The 19,565-nt window shown below is 56.5% G+C and overlaps 1 non-coding gene across 1 annotated transcript; it reads right to left on the bottom strand.

Moving 5' to 3' along the window:
• Window positions 1-19,029: 19,029 nt before the first annotated feature.
• TRNAS-AGA (transfer RNA serine (anticodon AGA)) lies at window positions 19,030-19,102 on the bottom strand. Its single transcript has one exon. It is a non-coding gene; the product is annotated as a tRNA-Ser (tRNA).
• Window positions 19,103-19,565: the final 463 nt, after the last annotated feature.

Below are 19,565 nucleotides of genomic sequence, written 5' to 3' on the forward strand. Positions count from 1 at the left end.
GCCACCCCTTGAGGCCTGAGACGATGAGGGATGAAACTGGCATCCACAAATTTGTAACCCAAAATGCAGGGGCGTTAACACACTTGGACCTATCCTTTGACAGTGGCAGGTGGGAACCAGTGGACAGATTCTCCCCAGTTCCTCATCCCAGGTGGGCTGTCATGAATCCCATTCATTATAAAGCCTCTTGCAGGAGGGTCCCGCCCGCCCAGCAATCGGATGCTTTGGTGCCACGCTGTGGCCAGTTCAGAAACTCACCCTCTTATTGGCTCTCTTTCCCTCCCTGCCTCACCCCCTCCCCCTCGATTCCCTGTGATTGCACCCCCTGATTAAGCGTTTGCCTTGGGCTCTGTTTCTGGAGAGCCCAGGCTAACCTACACTCCCAGGTAATATTCCCAACATAAATAAATACAGAAATGCACCGAAAGACATCTACCACACTGTTCATAGCAGCACTCTTCACACTTAGTTGCCCCAAACCAGAAACCATTATTAGTGGAAAGAAATACATCAGAGTACATTCAAACCCTGGAGTCCTGTGCTGCAAAGGAAATGATCAAATTACTACCATGCCACAATGTGGATCATAAGAATTGAGCAAGAGAATCTGAATGTGACATAACATTCTGGGATATTCCCATTCACGTGAAGTGCTAAAACAGGCCAAATTAATGTAATGATACTAAAAGGCAAGATAGAGCTACCTTGGAGGTAGAGGCTGGGGAGGCACACGCGGAGGCTCTGGGGGTGCTGGTCATGTTCTGTTTCTTGATCCGGGTGCTGGTTATACGGCTATGTTCTGTTTGTGGAAATTCATCAAGCGCAAAGCTTAGGTTTTGTACAACATTTTATATGTAGGTTATGCTGAATTCAACAAGAATAGGACATTCAACATGTCCTGGGCAGGGTCCCTGGTGGGACAGGATCCGCCATGTAGGGTCCTTGCATCTATTCTTTCTCCACCAGCTCCTCGTGGGCGGCAGACCTGCTTGGTGCCCCTGCATCTGTTGCGGCCTTAACCCCTCTTCTCCTCCTTCCTCACCTTCCAGCCTAGGGAGCTGTTCAGGCAATCTCAGTTTCTCCTTGGTTTCCACCATCCTGTTCCCAAACCACTTCTGGTCCAAATCTCAAGTCTCTCTTTGCTGATAGTTCCTGGGGACTCCTCTCTGATTCTGTCTCCCGGGACTCCCAGCTTTGGACAGTGTTGCTGCTTCTTCACGTGCACCCTCCCCATTGTGCACCGTCCCTGGACCACCCCTGCTCACCCATGTCCAGCCCTAACACGGGTAGGCCTAGGGCAGGAGTCCAAATGAAAGCGCCATGTATTATATGCCTAAACAGAACTAAAAGTTACCAGTGAAACTCTGCCACGACCCAGCCCTCATTCACACCCTGGCCCTGCAGAACTCTCCCAGGGGCATGCAGGCAGTCCTGACGGCCACTATCAACTGGGGTGGGATAGGGGACAGCATCCAAGGCTCCTGGGATGGAGGCTGGCCTTGTCATCATTCCCACCACCTCGCTTTCCCCACCTGGGATTTCCCGGCCATTCTAATCCCCTCTCCAAATGTCTCTATGGCTCAGAATGGAGGAAACTCAGTTATGGGGAAACCAGGCTGCTGGGACACACTCCTTGGTAATCTGGGGCAGCCAACTTTAGATGAAAGCATCCTCTCTTTTTCTCGTTTCCCAGGGCGGAGGCTGTGACTGCCCCCTGTGCACACACGTGCGTGCGCACACACACACACACACGTGCACACACACACATACTCTCGCACTCACACACACTCTTACCACTCTTAACCCAGCATCTTCCAGCCAGCGGGAGGGGCCTGTACCTCTCCCAGAATTCACCTTTCTTCAATTAGTTATCAAACTTTAAAATATTCTGTGAGACTAAAAATATTTTAAAAAATCTGTATTTGGTGCTGGTGACATTCTGGCTCTCCACGGTGTTAGGGGTCCACGGTAGGGACCACCTTGCCCAGGGCTAAGAGCCCAGTCTTGCACGCTCGGTGCTTCTAGAATGATCAGATGAAGAGTGTCACTACACAGCGCCCTCACTCACTGCCTCCTGTGATGGGGACCCGGATCCCAGACTCCACTCCCAGAGCTCTGACTGTCCCCACTTCCGGCCTCCACCCCTCCATACCATGCACCCCGATATTCGCCACCACCCACCCTTTCCTCGAGGCTGACGACAGCTTCTCTGCTGCCCTAGGATTGCTCCAAAGTAAAGTGCACGTTGAATCTCTCTCCTTCACCCTGAACTGTCCTTGCTCGATGCAGCCACTGGGGTGAGGTTCAACAACACCCCGCCCCTGGCCACCACAGAGATGTTTCAGGAGGGAGGCCATTTAACTAACCGTCCAAACTGGGGCCCTTTTGGAAATGAAAGGGGGTGCTATTGATAATTACACTGGGAAAACAAGTATAAACCAGATGTCCAAGCAAACTGGGATGTGTGGTCACACTCTTCAGAGCCACTCTCCCTGGCTCTGCATGCTTAGATGTCGTTCCCCACCTGTCTTTGCTCATGCTGTCTGCCTGGCCTGCATGCCCTTCATACACCGTTATGCTCATTTGTCCCTTGTGAGTCAGTCTGCTTACCACCTTCTGCAGGAGGACATCTGGTCCCCAGACTGGATGACATGTCTCTTCTGTGCCCACGTTGCCATCTCTCCTCACTGCTTCTCTCTCCACAGGGCCAGATGCTCTTCAGAGGCAGGCCTGGCCTTCCTCCCAGCACAACCTAAGTAGGTCTTCAGTGTAGGTTCCCATTCCCAGGTGTCTGATGGGGAACCAAGAGATACAGTTTTGAGTCCCAGCTCTGCCACCGACTTCTAAGCTGAAGTCACTTAACGTCTGTGAGGGAGAGAGAGCAGGGTGGCTCCGGATCCCTCAGTGCCCACAGCTGTTTTTGGGGGCAGCTTGCCCTGGCCCTGATATTCTTGGGCCCACTGGTAGGAAGAGGGAAAAGGAGGGGAGGGGTGACCTGTTGGGGAGTAGGAGACTCTCATGTCTTCCTATGTCACCCCATGTTCTCCCTTGAGGCCCCCACAGGCATAGCCCTGTGCAGCTTTGAGGTGGTGGTGGGGGCTGTGGGTAACAGGGACCAGTACAGAACATGAGAAGCTGGGGCTTGGGCCTCTGCTATGGAACTCTGGAATCTGGTTGTCCCAGATCCTGCTTGGCCAGCCTCCTGGATCAGGACACCCTCTGCCTGGCCTTCTTTCAAGGACAATTGCCATTCCAGAAGATGCCACCAGAGGGCAGCCATCCCCGTCCCTGGAATGGACCCTGGTGCCCTGCTTCTCTCAGACATCAGGGAATCCAGTACCCTGCCGGACCCTGTCCTAGGGGGTTGGGATGGGCTGTCTAGGTTTCCTGGGACCAGGACCCAGCCTCTCCTGGGACCGCCAGCGTCGGCTGGGAGCCAAGGAAGTCCTTCCGAAGGGCTGACCAGGCTTCCTCCTGCTGCTGCCTGAGTTGGGGAGGCTTGCCTCCTGGCCCTAGAGATGCAGGAGAGGCCCTGGGCGGGTGCCGTGGGTGCTGGCTGGGGTCAGGAAACTCATAGTGAAACCAGCGAGATCTCGTAGTGAAATTCATTCCGGGCAGCACACCTGCCTCGGGGCAGGGCTGGGGAGGGACTAGGAGGATAGAGCCTCCTGCGGTGGCGGTGACAAGGGGAGGGCCCAGAGCCTTATCTGATGGCCTGGGCCTTTCTCACAGCTGAGTGGAGCTGCCCTGACAGGCAGAGCCTGGCCTGGTGGGCCCAGCTTCCCCTGCTGCCCAACAGGCCAGAGGCAGTGAGCCTGGGAAAGGTGCGGGCGGAGGAGCGGGCACCATGGGGCTGGCTGCCCAGGCAGGCCCCTCCGAGGCTCGGTGCCTCAAAACACAGGGAAATGTCAAAACCAGTGACAAAACGTTGGCGCAATCTAGGCACGTACTTGTAACACTTCTGATGTGAAAACAAGACTTTGCACATCACCAGATAACTCTTTGGATTTGAGGACACATCAGCCGCTGGGACATATTGGCAGGGCGTGGACTGTCCTCAGTCTTGACGGCAGCTTGGGGACCACGTGTGCATAGTTGTTAGGGGACCACACAGAAAGTCTGAACATGGGGCCCTGGACAGGATGACCTGCTGGGTGCCCCCACCACTTCCTAACCTTGGACCCCCCTCTCCTGTGGGGGCACTCCCTGTGCTGACTGATGCCAGGCTGGTGGGGAGGGTGGGGGTCTGACTCTCCTGGGTTGTGGGGGGTGAGCCACTCTGGAGAAACGCAGGCCCACTTCTCCAGGGACCCTGTCCAGATGGGCCGGCTGGATCCCGGGTGCCCTCAGAAGGATCTGGAAAGGAGCTGTCTCAATGTCAGAGGGGTCTCCCTACCCTTGGCCCCTGGTCACCCTCCTGGACACAAGACACCAGCCTCTCTGTGTGGGCTGGGCTGAAATCTCTATGAGAGGAGGGTCTGAATCTGGCCCTGCCACCCCTGTCCTGACATGAGTCACCAGTGGGGCTGGGAGCCTGGGCCCCACTCAGCACCATCACCAAGGGCCTCAGGAGCAACATCTGTGGGAACTCTTTCTTCAGAGGAAGATGGCACGTTTTCTTGGGCCCATCTTACAGGGAGGAAGACATGTGAGGTGACCGTTCTTAGGGCCTCAGCTGGCTCCAGGCTGCCCATGGGTGGGGACACTGATCAGCCTGGCTAAGGTTGGGTCCTGCCCGGGGGAAGGTGCTGGCCTGGCCAGGCAATGGGATAGGATTAGGGCATTGTCTCGGGGAGATAGGAGGAGAGCCGGTACTGTTATCTTCCCATTTCAAAGGTGGAAAGGCTGAGGCACAGGGTACAAATAATCAGCCCAAGGTCATATAGCTGATGCGTGGGGAGCTGGGATATTCAGATCCGGAAGGAGCAACTTCTGGGAGGCATGGGCCTCCTGGTCCTGGGGCTCCTCTCCTCCATCCTACCCTGGGGTCCTTCCTGGTACTCATCTCCGCCTGTCGGTTTGATGGGCAGGGACCCTGGTCTGCTGATGGCCTGACATGGCCAGTCTTATGGGTTCAAACAGGGCCAGATGATTTCTTCCCAGAGTTGCCTATAGTCTTGAAGGGACGTTTGGCCCCTGCTGTGCCCGCACTGTGATCCGGAACTGCTCATACCTCCTTCAAGGAGCTGCTCACAGATCCCTGTGCTGGACTTAGCATGGCCCTTGTCCTCCACCTGCCCCCACAATGCCCCCGGGGCTCCCTCCAGGGCCCCCTTCCCACATTCAGTGATTTGTCTGCAGTCTCCACTCCTCTCTGCCCACCCAAAGACCCAGCTCCCCTCAAGCCAATGGATCTTCCTTCAGGGCCAGGCCCCCCTACCACCCTTACCCAGGGGGCACCCTCGCCTGCTGCTGCTCAGGCAAGAACCCTCCTTGTCTCCTTCCTACTCCCCACCTCCTGTGAGCACCTACATCTGGTCAATCCATTCAGATTCATTGCCCCTTATATAAAGAATCTTACAATATCTGCTTGCCACACCAGAATAACATTCATAGAGAATATAACCTGCAGTCATAATTTAAAAAAAATCAATCTAATATCCTAACTTTAAAACAAAAGAGAAATAAAAGGGATTTATAACTTCATAATGTGTGTTCGATTTGAAAAATGCTTGTGTCTGTCTGATCTGCAGAGGACTCAGATGCCGGCTGTGCAGAATCGTTGAGGTTGTAACCGCTGCAGATGCAGACCGGGGTCGGAGCATCCTTCCAGGCTTAGATGGCTGCCGGGGCCACGGCTTAGGGACATGGTTTTCCAAAATGGCAAACAACTGGGTAAACATCCAAATGAAACAAGGTTCCATTTTCCCTAGCTTTTCATGCTTGTTGCATCCCCAGGAAATTCTGTATTTGGAAACCAGGCAAAAACAAAAGCAGGTTCCAGAGTCTGATCATTACCAACAGGGTTTTCACCTTCGCCGTGATCCCTGAGCCTCAGTGCTGCCAACGTGCTGTTGTACACTGGGGGGCAGCATCCTTGGCCTCTACCCCCTAGATGTCAGCAGCACTCCTGCTCCAGGTGGGGATGATCAGAATGCCTCCAGACATTGCCAAAGGTCCCCTGAGGGGGCAAAAATCACCACTGATTGGGAACTGCTCACCTATCCGAGTGTCCAGAATATTCAGACACTGTGTATGCACAGGATGACTTACTGCTGGGAGAGACAGCCCCCATCTCCAGGCCCCCACTGGCAGAATCTATAGCCTCCCCATTACCACAGCTCCCAAGTTTCCCTCTCCGTTTCTCACATACCCCTTGGGAGAAACAGAGCCACCGTGAGAGCCTCTCACCCACCTGGTTCTCTGATTTGGGGGGCAGCCAGGCTGAGAAGCCCTTCCCCCTTCCCTGCACACACTGTGAGACCTGTGTCCTGATTTATCCATTGGGCCCAGTCACCACAGCTTCCCCTGGCCCTGCAGGGACATCTGGCCCACCCCCACCATGGCCCCCGTGGCCTCCATGCTCCAGTCTTGCCCGCCTTGCCCCTGCTTCTTGGGGCCTATTCCAGCAGCTTGGGACCTCTTCCAGCAGCTTGGGATCTAGTCCTTCTCAGTGCCTTTTCCTCTGTGTAACCCTGGAACTCCGTCGGAGTCGTTGGTCTGGAGGAGACTTCTCAGCCCAGGTGCCTTCTCCGGGGAGCCTTCCCGGAGTGCCCCCTCTCCTGCAGGGGCTGGGCCAGCATTTCCTCGCGGGAGTCCCAGCCGCCACCCATCCACCCATCACACGTTTCTCACCTGCCCCTGCCCCAACCCCGTGTCGTCAGAGTCTGGCTCCAAGAAGGTGGCGTGGCTGAAACTGTGACACAGTTCAATTCTGGTTTCATCCACGGAGGCCTCTAATGGCCTCCACAGACTGGAGGAGGTGCATGCTGAGGGGCAGGCCTGAGAGGGCAGTGGGTGACAGCCCTGGAGAGGAGCGACTTGGGAGGGACCTGGAGACTCGCCTCCCTGCCCAGAGCTTCCGTCTCCTTCTCCCACAGGACTGTGGGATGTGGGGGCGGGGGGAGGCTTCAGTGGACATCGGAATGTCTCCATCCAAAAATGTCTACTGGGGAAGGCCTGCTCCAGTCCACAGTGGAGCTGAGCTGAGGGAGAGCACTGGGGAGGCAGTGGCGGCGAGCCTCCAGTCCAGCTCCTGGAATCTACTCCTTGAGGAGCCTGAGCTCCCAGCTCCTAAGGTGCCCCTGGGGCATGAGCATTGGGCGTGGGAGCAGCCAAGGGCATCTGGGCTGGCCTTCACCCTACTCTCCATCTCCCCCGAAGGCTGCCTGTCCCCGACCAAGGTTCGTGTCAGGCAACAGGCAAGGGCTGTGGGCAGGGCAGGGCAGGGAAAGGCCGCAGCTACTCTACCTGTCCACCCCTCCGCCCTTGGCAGAGACAGCATCCTGTCCTGTGGGTGCCCTGGCTTCTGGGATACCTCCTCCGTGCCATGCCAGGGCTGGAGGCCAGGGGGAGGGGGGTTTGGAGAGGGGGAGTGCTGGTGGGTGAGGCCATCTCCAAGCTGGCAGAGCTGAGTGCACAGAGGTGAGGGACGCCTGAGTACCAGGAGGCCCTGAAGCCCTGCAGCCTAGAAAGTGAGGCACAGCAACTCCTGTCCCTGTCAGTTCGTGCCAGGCCTCAGTGCTCCCAACTGGGAAATGGGAAGGAGACCTTTGCGCTCCTCTCCTGGTGGTGACTGGAGAAGGCTGGTGGAATACCTGAAACTGGTCCCTCTGGGCCCACTGGGTCGGGGGTCCCAGCCCCAGGCCCTGCCCTGTGCTGCTGACCACACAGGCCCCATGCCTCAGTTGGCAGGGTCTGGGCACCCCGCACACCAGGCCTTTCCCCTAGTTCCTCAGGCTCCTGTCAGTGACGCAGGCAGCCCAGCCCTGGCTCAGCCAAGGTTGCTCTTGGCCAATGTGGACGTGCCCACTCCTGGGCCTGGCCTGGCTCCCAGGGGCCTTTCCCCCGCCCAGTGTCCTCAACGGTCACCACCTTCCTCCATGCAGGCCTTGCCCACGGGCTGGTTCTTCCTGGGCTTCTGGTCAGGATGGCGACCTCCTGGATTCTTGCTTGTTCTCGACCTTGGTCTTGTGCCCTGCCCTGGTTTGTTTTTATCAGCAGCATCTGGGGAGCCCAGAGGGAAGGGGTGGGCAGGGAGCCCACAGTGCCATTACAGCCTTCCCTCCAGGCCTCCATCACCAGAGGGCACGATCTGGTCATGGGCACCCAGAGGTGGGTGTGGGTGGGGAACCAGAGAAGACCCTTTGCCTAGATGGCCCAGGGAAACCACATGGGCCCCATGTGGCTCTGTGAGTGTGTGTGGGAGGGCTGAGCTTTGAGAGCGGGTGTGAGAGTGAGCATGTGGGTGTGGCCCTGAGAGCTAGTGTGGGAGATGGGAAGCATGAGAATGTGAGTGGGTGAGATGGAGGACAGGGGTGCCCTTGCTAACTGGGACATCCCCCAGCAGAGTTCAGGGAATAGGGGGAACAGTGCATCAGGAATGCTGGCCACTAGGTGTCACCAGGAGCCCACAGGACAGAAGAAGGGCCCCAGGTGAGGGACCAGAGCCTTTCGTCCCCCCAGGTTTGCTCCCTCCCACGGGCAGGAGGAGCTCCCTGGCATCTGACCATCCACTAGCCATGTCTGGCCTGTGGGGTGTCATTGCCCTGTCCAGGAGATATTCTCAATGGAGGCTACCCTGTCCCCACCTCCTGCCCACACAGATCCAAGGCTGAGGAGAGAGCTTGTGAATGGTGGGGAAGCAGCACCAGCTCCTGGCCACCTGGCTCCTCCCTGGCCCAGATGCCTTGCTGCGGGGGTTGGAGGCTGGGAGCCCTTCCTGCTGGCACCTCCAGGCGAGCACTTTATGCGTCCGCCTGCCTGCCAGGTGACGGAGAAGGGCAGAGTCCCACTTATACCTGTCACCCATCCTCACCACCACATCCCCATGCAGGTCCAGCTCGGCAGTTAGATTCCCACAGCCCCACTCTGGCCCCTTTGGGCCTTCTTCAGCCTTTCCTCTGCCCCCTTAGGCCCAGTCCCCCCTTTCTTGCCATGAACTCACTTGTGCAATGCTCAGCAAGGACCTACTGTGTGCTAGGCAATGGGGATCCAGCCACAAACAAGACAACTGGACTCCACCCCAGAGAGATTTCCTGCTGTGGAATGCTAAAGTTGCCAGTGAATGAACCAGAGAGTTTGTGATGGGGACACTCTCACACAGGAAATCAATCATGGAGGCACTGGCAGGGCCATGGGGATGGCTGCTTTGGAAGGTCCCCAGGGAGGGCTTTTGTGAGTTGGTAATCAGGAGAATCAGTCACGTGAACACCGGAGGGCAGAACATTCAGGGCAGCTGGAACAGTATGTGCAAAGGCCCTGAGGCCGGAACAAGCTTGAAACTGTTATTAGTGAAACACGGAGGCCTGTGTGGATGGGGTTCAGTGATGGAGGTTGGAGGGTGGGAGAAAAAAGAGACTACAAAGGGCCTTTGGCCATGTTGCCCTCTTCTCCCCAAAGACACTCGATGTGGAGAGGTCCTAAGGGCCATCTCCTCTGTAGAGCAGTGGAAACTTCCTGCTGGGATGTGGCTGAAGGGCTGGTCCCATCTGGGGCGGGCAGTGGCTGATGAGGAGTGGATGTCACAGCTTGTGGTGCATCCAGCAGGACCCAGGTCTCATATCTTTGTGGGCTGAGAAGCAGATAGAACCCCAGAGGGCCCTTCCCAGCTGGTCGAGGTCTCCCCACGGCAGGGCAGGGCTGGCCTGTCTCAGCACCTGGATAGGCTCCTGGACAGGGTCTTCTTGGCTGGGAGCAAAGTCAGAGTGGACAGGGCAGAGGGGACGGCAACAGAGTTCCTGTCTGGAGTCTCTCCACCGCTCAGCACCCTCTAGTGCCTCTGCACCCTTCAGAGTAAACCCAGAGACCTGCGGATGGCAATGACCTTCTATGCATCCCCTGTGCTCCCCTCATCCATGGTTCTCCTTGTCACCCTCTTGGCTCCAGCCACACTGCTCCTTAAGCGGCACACTTCTGCCTTGGGGCCTCTGGAATTGTTGTTCCCTCTGCCTGGATTGCTCTTCCCAGACATCCTCAGAGCCCCTTTCCTTACCTCCCTCAGGGCTGCTCAAATGTCACCTTCTCAGGAAGCCAGTCTCTGACTATTCCATTGCAAATCATGCCTCCTACCTCCATACTTTCTCTCTACTTTGTGCTGCTTTTCTCCTTGACCACCTTCTAAAATTCTGTATATTTTACTTATTTAGTTTTATTGCTGTCTCCCCTACTGCCCATACTAGACCAGAGTTGAATGGTCTGTTTAGTTTACTGAAGCACTCACCCCACCTCACCCAGTGCCAGCACATAGCAATGAACACTTGTCGAATGAATGAATGAATGAATGGGAATGAGTGGGCAAAGGCTGTCCCCATCCCTCTTGACCTCATCTGGCTACCACAGGACCATCCTTGGGCTTTAGCCTCCATCCCTCTGGAGCAGAACCACAGGACTAAACAAGGTGTGCCTGTTCCAGAGGTTCCCAGACTTTGTTGTGCTCTGCTTGGCCTGTTGTGGATCCTGCCACATCCCCTGGAGATGGCCCCCTCCAGGGAACTTCCTAGGGCCTATCTATGCTGGAAGTGGTGGGCCAGGCTGGGGCCAGGGTGGCAGAGTCACCACCCATGGCCCTGCTGGCCCATCTTATGCCCTAGTGAACTGTGTTTTACATCCAGCAAATCACATTTTATGGCTTCAGGCAAACACAGCAAGGTGTGGGATGCGGGCGTCACGGTGTGCCCGTGTGTTATGTGCAGGCACCGAGGTCGTGCAGGAGGACGCAGGAAGCCACACGTCAGGGAGAGACCAGCTGTGACGGTTCTGCCCCCAACCCCCCCAGGGGAGGAGCCGGTGGGCTGTTAGGTGGAGACGCCCTGTTACCAGGGTTTCCTTGTGTCCAGGCAGGAGTGGTGAGGCAGCACCTCCCCTGGGGGCCCCCTACATATATGCCCTTTTACTGGAGGGCGTGAGGTCAGCCTTCACCAGAAGCCCGGGCCCCAGGGATCCCCTAAGGCTGCCTAGCTCTGAACTGGACCCTCTCTCTCCTCATTGCCTCTTCTGATTTCCAAGAGGTATTTATATCAGAACCCAACCTAAAGTAATATTGTTCTCCTGGCAGGAGATGATGGGGTTAAAGCCCAATGAAGTGTCCTAAAAGCAGATCTGACTGAGACACACTCAGAAATAGACTCCTTGAGCTGAAAGGTCAAAACTAGCCTGGAGATGTAAAATATTTTTGGAGAAATGTCTTCAAAAGCCCAATACTTAAAAGCAATGCTCTTTTGAGGAAGAAGGTGGGGGAGCTGGGAACATCAACTTTGGGGAGCCCTTGGAGAGACCTGAAGGAACCCCAGGGTTCTTTGGAGCAGAGTGTGAAAACCATACATCTCAACCCACTGCTCATTTCAGGGAGCAATCCCATGGCAGTGAAGGGGACCCCTTTCCCTGACAATGGCTTGTAGAGCCAGTCTGCAGTACCTGATGTTCCCAGCAGGGGTCACTGCTTTTGAGGAGACACTTCCCCTCCCACCCCATGCCACACACCCCACCAGGCCCTGGTGGCATTGAGGAGTGCTCCAGACACCAGTGGGCCACGTGCCTCTGCCTCAGTGCCAGTGACCTCGAACCTAGGTATGCTTTGATCCAGGGGCCACCACATGCCTTCCCAGTGGACAGAGCTGCCCTCTGGCCATGCTGCCAGTTTGGCGGGGGCTGATCAGAAGCCCTCAGCTCCAGGACAGCTGCCAGGGCCAGGGCCAGGGCCAGGGCCATAGGGACCGGTAAAGGTTTCTGGCTAAGCCCGGATCAAGCCATTCCAAGGGACAGCTGGAGTGTCTCTGCAGTCAGCGCCTGGAAAGGGGCCAGCCCAGCCTCGAGCCTGAGCCAAACACATGTGAGTACACGCACACGGGCACACGCACGCACACAGAGCTCCCACATGTGCGCATAATCACACAGTTCACACGTGCCCACAATCACATGTTCACACATGTGCCCAGCACACATAAACACACAAATAACATGCACACACATACCAACAAGCACATGGATGTACACACATATGAATACACAGGCACACACACTCTTTCCTCTCCCTCCCCAGGCAGCCTCAAGGATGGATGGAGAAATACGTTTGGGTCCAACCTGTTTGGGGTGAGTTCGATTGGGGAAGGTGTCCCTTCTCCATCCTCTCGGTCATGGCGGCTCCTCCCTCCAGGCCAGCCTCATCCCAGCCTGGACTGGTGGGTGTATGTGTATGTGCGGGAGGATTTATGGGCAGCTGGAGTGTCTGGCCGCCTCTGGAAGGGCTCTGGGCAGAGGCTGGGGATGCGAGTGGGGTGGACGCGCTACATCTTCCTGGGGTGGGAGGGAGCTGGAACTGTGCCTGCGTCCTGTAGAAGCCAGCTGGGGCTAGGACCTGGGGGGCTGCCTGACTCTGGGGTGAGCAGGTGAGCCTGGGGGAGGCCTTTGAGGTTCACTGAAGCTGTGCCCCCTCCGCCAGGAAGCCAGCGGCCCTCAGCCTGCCATTCTCTAGGAGAGGACATTGGCTTTATTGACTCCTCAGTTCTGAGCCCCGCCAAGCCTGTCATCTCAGACCTGTGAGGGCTTCGGGGGCTGGAGCTCGCCGCCACCAGGTCCCTGTTGTCCCCTGGCCACACAGGCCCAGGCATGCTGGACCATCAGCCCAAGGACGATAACTGAAGTCACTTGTGGTATGACAATTGGTCCCCGGCCTGTCGAGGGACCTGGTGCCATGATGGGGGCTCTGTAGCCCCCGGCCCCTCATCCCAAAGAGTCTGCTCTGCTGAGTCCAGTTTGCTGACCAACCCATCCATGCCCACAGCCCTTGGCAGGGGACAGGGTTCTGTCACCTCCCCCACCCGATCAATACCTCCAAGGCTGCTGTCAGCAAATCTTTGACCTCCGACCCAGCCATGCACTGTGACCCCTGAACCTCTCGGCCTTTCCACCAATCCTTGCCCTGGTCTCTGGGGTGGATGAGGGGTGACCCCTGGCTCCAGCCCAGGCTGTGAGGGGAGGGAGTGTGAGGCCATCAGTCTCCATGGCCCAGCCTCTTCCCTTCAGTCCACACTCAGGGTTGCAGTCAGCGGCGGGCCTGGGGCAGGGCGGGGCTGGCTCTGTGAGGGGGCCCTGCCGGGCAGGGCAAGGGGCTGGGCCCTGGAGCTGCATACGCCGCCGACCAGCCGCGGGCTGTGAATGACGGATCTGTGGCTCTTTTGGGGCTAAGGGACCTTGGAGGTCCAGCCATCAGGGAAGGGCCCTGGGCTTCCGATCTCCTGTCTGAGGCCTTCTAAGACGCCCGCCTCCCTGCTCCCTGCAAACTGCATGCACCAGGCCCTGCAGCCAGGGCTCAGAACCCCTCCCTTCAGCACGGTCCTGGCTGAGAAGGGCCCCGGGACAGGAGGGGTGCATCCAGGGATGGCTTGCAGCCCACGTTGGCCCCATGGCCAGGGCACTGCTTGCAGACCTCCAGGGGATGGAGGGACCTGACTTCTCCACCCAGCAGGTCACCTCCCTGCAGCTGTCCCCCCAGCCCAGAGCTGAGATCGAGGAAGAGGCTGTCAGAGGCCCCTATCGTGCTACCTGGGTCCTGTCCCCTTTGGCTCAAGACTCACAACTCTGGCCACCCTGTCCTACCCGCTTGGCCTGCTCCAGCCTGGGGGCTATTTGCCCCATTGTCCCAGCAAAATCTCCTCTGGACCCTGGGAGTCCTATCCTCTGAGCCACCCTGGAATGCAATTTGGGGAGTCCTGGGCTCCCAGGTGGACACCACTATCCCAAGACTGACCCCAGAGGGTCTGGCTGGGACCACGGAACCTGCCAGTCACTCACCATTTGATCCTTACCTCCTTACCTTTCTTTGCACCTGGAGTGCCTCCACACTGGCTCCTGATTCTAAGAGGTAAACCCCTCCCACATATGTGTGTCCTGAGGGCCACGGGGCCCAGCAGCGCTCTGACCTGGGTCTGTCTGGGTCTGCTATAGTGGGAGGGGCAATGGCTCAGAAAGTCTAGCAATGAGACTGCCCCCAGGAGAAGAAGGAGAGAAGGGGAGAGTGAGGAGGAAAGAAAGTGGGGAGAGGAACAGAGGATGACTAGGGGCTGCCCCGGAAGATGGGAGATGCAGCTGAGGGCTGTTTAAGGTGGGCAGGGACCAGGAAACAGGCTCAGAGAGGCAGGTAGGAGGAGCAGCCAGGAAGTGGGCTCAGGTGGGTCTGGCTCCAGGGTTGCCTCCCTGGGGCATTCTCAGGTGCCAGGAGGGCCGGGCCAGGCCAGGCCTGGGGCTGAAGACGGGGTGTGCAGGCCCAGGCTGGGCAGGTGTGTGGGCAGCAAGCCCTGAGGTCAGCAGGCAGGGCCGGGACGGGGTGTCCAGGAGGCCCCACTATAGCATCTGAGGTCCAGTTCCCACACGTGCATTGGCCACTCTGCCCCCCAGTTTCCTCTCGGCTGGGGGCCTGGACCAGTCAGGTGGGAAGTGCCTGCCTCAACCCAGCCATGGGGTCCTGGACTGGAGGAGGTAGTGGGGGGATCAGAGGCACTAGTGACATGTGCTGGGTGACCTGTCTCTGCCAGCCTTGGGCTAAGCCTGGCATCTGGTTACCCAACCCAGGGAATGGAGCTGGACTTGAACCCCAGGCTGGGAATCCCAGGCCACAAGTAGGAAGTCCTGCTGTGGGAGCAGAGAAAACCCCACCAGTCTCTGGTTGGCACATGGGCTGTGTGGGTCTGGGCCAGAGAGGGGAAACTCCCCCAGGCTTGCCAGGCCCCTGGGGCTTTGGGCAACATCTGGAGGGAGGGAGACATGTGGGTTCAGAGAGTGCCAGAACCCTGGTCCCTGAGGCGTGCCCATCCTGTGCTGCACCCCCAGGAGGTGGCCTCACCAGAGAACCCAGGTTCTTCCTAATTCTAGCCATCACTCCTGGGGCTCCTCCTGCACTCTATGGAGTGTTTACACCCAAGTGGTCAGCCTCACTCTGACACATGCACACACCACACACAGACTCCCCACTACACACACACCGCCTCCTACACACAGACCCCAACACAAAACACACAGACCCCCACACCACACACAGACCCCCACAATACACACAGACCCCCACAACACACCCAGACCCCCACAACACACACAGACCCCCACACCACACACAGACCCCAACACAAAACACATAGACCCCCACAACACACCCAGACCCCCACAATACACACAGACCCCCACATAAAACACACAGACCCCCACAACACACCCATACCCCCACAACACACACATGGACCTCCCACACACCACACACAGGCCCCCACACACCACACACAGGCCCTCTCATACCTGATACAGCCCAGACACCACACCCCACACAGCGACACAGCCCATAGACACACGCAGACCATGCTTCGACCCTGCCCCCGCTTGCCACACGTCCAGCCCCACCACGCGCACAGACTCACAGGGCCAGACAAGTCACCCTGCAGGAGCCCTGGGGCCACACAGCCCTTCCCCCACCCCAGAGGTTCCTCAGCCTCCACTTGGCAGAAGCCAGAGCTCAGGGGAGAGCTGGGTGTCCTCGGCCGAATGCCTGATGGGAGAAATTCAGAGGGGAAGCCAGGGCTTCCAGGGGCACATCCTGCGGGGCAGGGACTTGTGAGGGGCTTTGGGTGCGCTCTAGGGTGGAGGGGTTGGATGCTGAGGCCTGAGGTGGGAGGGGTGTCCCTGCACGCCCTGCATCCTCAGGGTGGGATCTGTCACCTCCTTGGGACCGCTTCCAGGCCAAATGCCTCCTTCCACCCTCCTGGGGTATGTGTGGGCGCAAGAAGCCCTGGTCTTTGATTCTCCACCCACCACTTCAGAGCTGAGCCAGCCTGGCCTGCTGGGCCCCCATCCTGCTGCCCTCCTGGCTTGGAACACAGGTGTTCTGATGGAGGCGTCCCTACATCTTGCGCCCAGAACAAGGGGCTTGGCCCACAGGGGTCACTCATGGCCTGGGCCAAGACCCACCATCCACTACAGGGCACAAGGCCTTCCTTCCCCAGATCCCGGGGCCAGGCCAGCCTCGGTTCCGTGACCCTGAACTGGTCGGAGCAGAGGTCCCATCGTGAGGAGCAGGCAGGGCCTCAGACACCTCTGACCCACTGCGTCGGCCTGACATTCCACCACTGGAGCAGGATTCTTCTGCCGTAAAGTGCCCAAGGCGCTCCTGGGCCGTTTGTGGAGTGGAGGGGGTGGGGTGCTGAGGGTGAGTGGGGCCCGTGTGAGGGGGGCTCCTGGGAGGAGTGGGTTTTTGCCAGTCCTGGTGGGGCTCCTCCCAGAATTCAGGCGTGGTGGGCAGTGGGATTCACCACAAGTGTCAAGGCTGCCACCCTTCCCTGGCCGGGGCCCAGAATGGCGGCGACAGGGTTGCAAAAGGAGCCAGCACTGGGCTCCGGCTCCTGCAGTGTTCCCTGGGGTAGCCTCAGCCCTCCTGGGCAGTCACTGCCCCCTGACATCACTGTCCCCCGAGGGTTACCACTGTCTGCACCAGTCAGTGCCCACAAGCCTTCACTGCCAGCAGCCCACTAGAGAGCCTGGGGTAGGGTACAGTCCTCAGGGGTGCTGAGGGTGAGGGGTGCCTTCTCTCAGGAAGCCCACATCCCTGGCCTGGGTCTGGTTGGACTCCAGCTCTCATCCTGGTCAGCAGCGGGCCACCGTCTCCCAGCCCCAGGCTCAGGCCCTGGTGGAGGATGCAGAGGGGCCTGTTCGGGCAGGAGTCATGTTCACAGCCAGGGTAGGATAAAAATAGGAAGTGGTCTCCAGTGCCACGCGGGTGCCCGCCGGCCATTCTTCCCTGGTGTGGGGGTGGATCCTCCCGGGCAGGAAGGGCCTTAGTCACCCACCAACGGCTACCGGGAACCCTGCGCCCAGCCTCTGGGAAACGCTGCCGGCTGGCCTTCCAGCTGGACCCCTTGAGGCATACTCAAAGGCCTACACTTCCCGGGGTGCCCATCAGGAACCAAACCATGCTGAAGCCATCTGCTTGTTATTTCTATGAATCTTCCCAGGACCCCTGCCAAGCAGACCCTGTTAACAGATGAGGAAGCCAAGACCCAGAGGTCTATTCAGGGTCCCAACAGCTAATAACTGGCAATGCCAGGACTTGAACTTGGGGTGATTTGGGCCCAGGGTCCAATTGTGAGGTGAGTGAGGTCCAGCCTCCAAGGCCTGGGCCAGGGAGCAGCTGGGAGTGTGAGGCCGAGTGAGCCCTGTGGGGTAGGAAGTCATCGGGGCAGCCTGAGGCTGGAGTCAGGGGCTGGTGTTGTCCACCCCCAGAGCCTTCTGGGTTTTGAAGGTCACTTCCCACCACCCAAGCATCCCTTGAGGACCTACTGTGCGCTGTGTGTTGTGCCAAGCCCTGGGAACACAGTGGTGAGCAAGACAGGCTCAACCCTGCCTCTGGGGAGCTGTCATTCTGTGAAGAGAGAACCATCAACTATAAACAAAGAAAGAAATGAAGTAATTTCAGCTTTTGAGAAAGGCCATGCAGGACATGAATCAGAGTGACGAGGGAGATGGGAGTGGCTGTGGGGGTTTAATCAAGGGAGTCAGAGGTGGTCTCTCTGCGAGATGATATTTAAGCCAAGACTTGAATGACAAGAAGGAGCCAACGCAATGACTATAAGGGGAAAGGGTGTACCAGTGGGAAGAGTGAGTGCAAAGAAAAATTTCAATTTCTGACCTTGGCTTTTACCACTTTTCCGTCCAAAGTGTCAATTCAAAGTGAAGCCGTTCTCCAGAAGGCAAGATTGGCCCACTGCCCCACTCTGCCCCACCAGTCATGACTTGCTTTGAAGACCCTCAGTCCTATTCTTGATCTAACAAACGCTGTCTTCTTACCACAGATGCTGCCTCAAGCCCACTTTTTGCACCCTGAATGCTTATTTCACTCTAGTGTAGTGGAGTATGGGATTCTTGGTGGAGAATTATTTCCCTGGGCACCTGGAATATACGATTCTCCAGTCTTCTGGTGTCCACTGCTACCAATGAGATGTCTGTTGTCAGTCTCATTTTCATTCCTTTGTGGTAATTCCTTGTTTCTTCCTGGGACGTTTAAGATTGTCTTTTTGTGCTTAATGTTCTGTAGTTTAACTATGATGTGACTTGGTTCTTATTTATCCTCCTTAGGACACGGTGTGCATCTTCAATAGGACTCATTCCTTAATTCTGGAAATTTCTCAACCATTAGCTCTTGAATTCTTCCTGTTTTCACCTTCTGGAATTCCTGTTATATGCATGTTGGACCTTCTTGGACCATCTCATTTTATCCTCCAAGAGTCTTAGCCTTTTTATTTTTCCTTGTTTTTATGTCTCTGTGCTAAGTTTTAAGATATTTCTTCAGATGTGTCTTCCAGTTTCCCACCATAACTCATTTGCTGTATGATCCATCCACTGAGCTTTTATTTTATACTGTGATGACTATTTGATTTCCTTTGAAGTCTATCTGTTCTTTATTTTTAGGTAATATTTTTGTCATATTATCATGTCTTCCACACTCTCTTTTATCTCCTTAATACCTTTAAATATATTTACTATGTAGTCTTTATCAAATTGTTCTAGTAACCCTGCATCTAAGATCTCCTGCTGATGCAGTGGTTTGCTTTTTGGGGTCATTTATAATTTCTTTTTATCGTGAGCTCATCTTCACCAGGGATTTTTTTTTTCCTCTGTGGTAATCATCCTGGGTAGAAATGTCCATACAAAGTGAATAGAAGTAAGTTTCTCTCATGGTCCTTTATCATTTTTACATTAATTTCTAGATTTAGAGCTCTAGAATCCCTGGATTGCATAAATGTGAATCCTGTTCCATTTTTGGCTCTGGCTAGAGTTTTGGCTTCTTTTTTGGGTGGGGTGGGGAGATAGTTAGGTGTTTGTTTGTTTGTTTAATGGAGGGACTGGGGATTGAACCCAGGACCTTGTGCATTCTAAGCACACGCTCTACCACTGAGCTATACCCACCCCACTAGAGTTTTGGCTTCTTAAAGGTGACTTCTTTTTCTCACCCATTGTCCCAGGAGGATAGAAAGCTTTATTTCTTGGCTCAGCTTTCCAAGCCTTTGTATGGGGAAGCCCTTTCAGCCCTGGGCTTTACATGAGGATGTCAGCTCACCATCTCAGAGTCCAAGACACATATCCTGTCCCTGTGTCCTGCCTGATTCTGTAGTTCTTCCCAGTCTTTCCGGTTTATGACCCTGAGTGCCTCCAGGTGACTCGATTCATACCTGACAAGCACACCTCCTTGACCTTCCCCTGAATGAAACTTTCCAGCTTCAACATCCTTTTTCCCGTCCCAGGGCTTCCCTTTCTGGCTCCAGGTTCTGTGACACAGTGATGCCCACAACCCCAGAGGGCAGGCACATCCTTTAACTCCCAGGAACTCTGACCAGTTATGGTCTCTTTCGTCCATGACCTAGCACAAAACT

This window comes from Camelus dromedarius, chromosome 9 (assembly GCF_036321535.1).
Source record: "Camelus dromedarius isolate mCamDro1 chromosome 9, mCamDro1.pat, whole genome shotgun sequence".
Classification (NCBI taxonomy): Eukaryota; Metazoa; Chordata; class Mammalia; order Artiodactyla; family Camelidae; genus Camelus; species Camelus dromedarius.